Genomic DNA, 3842 nt, shown 5'->3' with positions numbered 1-3842 from the left:
TTCCCCGTCCGACGGTCTCATTGGTGGCAAGAGGAGTGGAGACCCATCTATTTGTTTCTTTTTTATCCTTAGACTTTTGTTTCCCCAACAACATTGATGAGGTGGTGGCGACAATGACATGTTGAAATAAAGTCTCTCCGACCTCTCTCTACCTCGACGACGTCCAATATGTGATGTGTGAATCCGTCCTGGAGCCAACGTGGTCGGTGTGAAAGATGCCAAGCTGGCCGTGCGACGTGGACGGTGTGAATGATGAGATGCCATGTAGCTGTGCGATGCAACAACGTTGTGTGAAGCGACATGGTACTGCATGAGTATTAGCCAAGTGAATTGGTGACTACCCCCTCTATACCTACGTGCTTTTCTACACCTACGTGCAATTCCTACATAATTTATCTTAGGGGGCTGATGTGGTATACCCCCTCTATATACAGAAATACTTATCGAAGAAATGGATATATGTACAACTAAAATACATCTAGATACATCTATTTCTTCGATAAGTATTTTCAGACGGAGGGAGTATAATTTTTGGTAGTTAGGGCATCTCCAAGGGAGACCGTCAAAACTTTGGGATATGTCCGCCCGGACACTTTTGTTTACTTTCGCAATCCAACACGGTCCTATATCGATCCGTGAAGTGGTCTGGACATTCATTTTTCGGCAAAGTGGAGACAAATGTGCGGGAGCTATACCGGAGTCTGGACATCCACTTGACCAACCAAAAGCCTCCGCATGATCCTCCTCTCTTCTCTCTCTCCGCACATGCATGGTTCCCCTCTCCTCTCTCTCCTCTCAACCGAACACCACACCGGAGTATCCCATCACATGCATGGTCCGCACCTAGTGGCGGAGTCAGGATTGAAGCAAACCCCGGGCCTAATTTTTTCCAGCAACTTAAAAAACTTCATCACCTCAAACAACCAGAAAAAAATACTATTAGCACCAGCTGGGCGTTTCCGGCCGCCCTTTCCGGCCGCGGAGGGGCAGTTTGGCGGCGGGTGCACGCCCACCACGCGCAAGGTGTTCGGCGATTTGCCTGCCTCGGCGATGGACTCAGATGACGAGGAAGTGCTCGCTGCGCTGCTGGAGGAGGAAGCCGAGGCCGACGTCCAGGAAGAAGAGCATCTCATGGTGCTCGCCGCCCTCGCCCAGCTGCTGGCGAGCAATGAAAAGCCGCGGCGAGGTGGCTCGGCGCCGGGCCGGGTGAAAGCAAAGAACCGGCATCGTCTCGAAGGCTACTGCATGCTCTACTCCGACTACTTCGCCGATGCTCCACTTCACGACGACAGGACATTTCGGCGCCGTTATCGGATGAACAAAAAGCTTTTCCTCAGGATTGTGAATTCCATCCGGGAGTTCGACAACTACTTCAAATGCAAGATGGATTGCACTGGCAAACTTGGATTCACCTCCATCCAGAAATGCACGACAGCGATGAGGATGCTTGCATACGGAGCTCCCGGTGACTCACAGGACGACTATGGGCGCATGGCCGAGTCCACCAGCATAGAGTGTTTCTACAAGTTCTGTCGGGTAGTGGTGGCAGTGTTTGGACCGCAATACTTGAGAACACCCAATGCGGAAGACACTGCTCGAATCCTAGCACAGAATGCAGCAAGAGGATTTCCTGGGATGCTTGGAAGCATCGACTGCATGCATTGGAAATGGAAGAATTGCCCATTTGCTTGGCAGGGGATGTATAAAGGCGTCAAAGGCGGTTGCAGTGTGGTACTTGAGGTGGTGGCCACACATGACCTCTAGATTTGGCACAACTTCTTTGGTATGCCAGGAACTCACAGTGACATCAACGTGCTGCAGTGCTCTCCTGTCTTTGCCAAGCTTGTTGAAGGTCATTCTCCTCCGGTGAACTTCGAGATCAATGGGCGGCACTACAATAAGGGGTACTATCTAGCTGATGGCATCTATTCGAGATGGTCGACATTTGTCAAGACCATCAAAAACCCTGTGCCTGGAGGCAAGAACGCCTGGTTTGCGAAGATTCAGGAGGCTTGCAGGAAGGATGTCGAGCGGGCATTTGGTGTGCTCCAATCTTGATTTGCTGTTGTCCGGTACCCCGCTCAGACCTGGTCGAAAGATCAAATGTGGGAGATCATGACCTACTGTGTCATCTTGCACAACATGATCATTGAGAGCGAGCAGGAGGAGCCAGTGTTTGACACTGAACCATACCACCGGCAGGGTCCTCTTGCCCAAGTTGATCACCAGCTACCGGCGACCTGGACTGCCTATCTCAGTATGCGTCAGGAGATCCGAGACCCACAGGTGCATCATCAACTGCAACAAGATCTGATAGAGCACCTATGGAGGCTCAAGGGCGACACCGGGCGCGACGTGTGATGAAATATGAGTTTTTATTTGTTGAACTATAAAATTTGTATTGAACTATTTGTTGTTGTACTATTTTGTTGAAGTACTTGAATTTTCTGTGATGAAATATGTGATAAAAATTATTTATGTTGTTAATTGAACGCCGAGCCACGGCGAACCACGTTGAATATGAGCCTATTCTCTGCCATATGGGTCTTTTTCGCCGAAATGGGACTTTAAAAGTGGGCCAAAATCGACGACTGGGGGCGAGCTGGGGGCGACGACTGAACGCAAAAGCGCCCCAGCGCCGAAAGAATCGCCGGCTCGGTTTTTATGCGCTTTGGGAGGCCGAACGGCTGGAGATGGTCTTATGTGGCGGGTTCTTGGAAGCACCCTCAGCAGTCGTCCCCTACAGTTTTGGACGCGAGGTCCAAGTCCACCTTGGTTGGCTTGCCGTTGCCGTGCTTATCCTTGTCCAAGCTAATTTGTGTGGCCATGAATTTCTGTGTGCACATCTTCCAAGATTTTGTGCGACTTGTGGAGCCAGTCCAACTGCATGCGCGCGCAGCAAGCAAAACTTTGATGGACTATTCCCTCAGTCGCGGTGAAGAGTCGCAGCCAGGCACCCTGCCTCCCTACATGGCTACGAATCTAAGGGGGGACGAGGGGGGGCGAGACCCCCCCTAACGATTCCGTTGTCCCTTGTAGCGATTAGTTACATGCGTAGTTAGTCGGCTTCCTGACATATTTTTTTGAGTCTTTGCCCCCCTATCGTAAGGCCATCTCGTGTAACAACGTGAGGCCCTCCCAGGGAGCAGGCCCATCCATTGTATATAGCAGATAAGACCAAAACTGAAGAAAATAAATAGCGCACTACCACCCCGTCGAAGGTCCAAGGAAATCCCACTACTTCCTGGCTGTTGCGATCAACGCGATTTATCGTTGCCAAACGCATCGTGCGATCTCCCTAGGCCGTGTGAGTCTCCGCCTACGACCGCTGTCCGCCGCTAGGGAAAATTTTCTTCAGCCTCTGAGCAAAGATCGGGAGACTAATTAAGATCCATGGCTGCATCGGTGCATGGTTAGTCTTTACCCTTTTGAATTCCCAATTGATCATTGTCATCAAGCATCATAAAGGGGATTAGGGGAAGCACCACCACTGCCATGACCGGCCACGAGGCTGACTCTGCATGACGTCCTCTTTATGGCACGCCCACTCCTGTAATTAACCTCGGGTTTAAATCTCTAAATTTTTGTTGTCTAATATGAATGATTTTATCGATCTGAAAATTCGATTTCAAGTCAGTTTGGTATACATCCATGTACCAATTCTTTATTATATAACTCATTTAGGAATTAAATTTGTCGTGTCGAATATGAGCAATTTGGTAGTAAATTTTTAGTCTTTAATTACAGTTATGAAAACACAAGTTCGAATCTAGGCTTCTTAGCATGCTATGAACCATTATTTTGGCTTGGCCAGTCCTCACCGATCTGCAAGAGCTTAGGTG

The sequence above is a fragment of the Triticum dicoccoides genome, chromosome 5B, assembly GCF_002162155.2.
Source record: "Triticum dicoccoides isolate Atlit2015 ecotype Zavitan chromosome 5B, WEW_v2.0, whole genome shotgun sequence".
NCBI lineage: Eukaryota > Viridiplantae > Streptophyta > Magnoliopsida > Poales > Poaceae > Triticum > Triticum dicoccoides.
The sequence above is the reverse complement of the archived record's forward strand: the minus strand, read 5'-3'. Positions refer to the sequence as shown.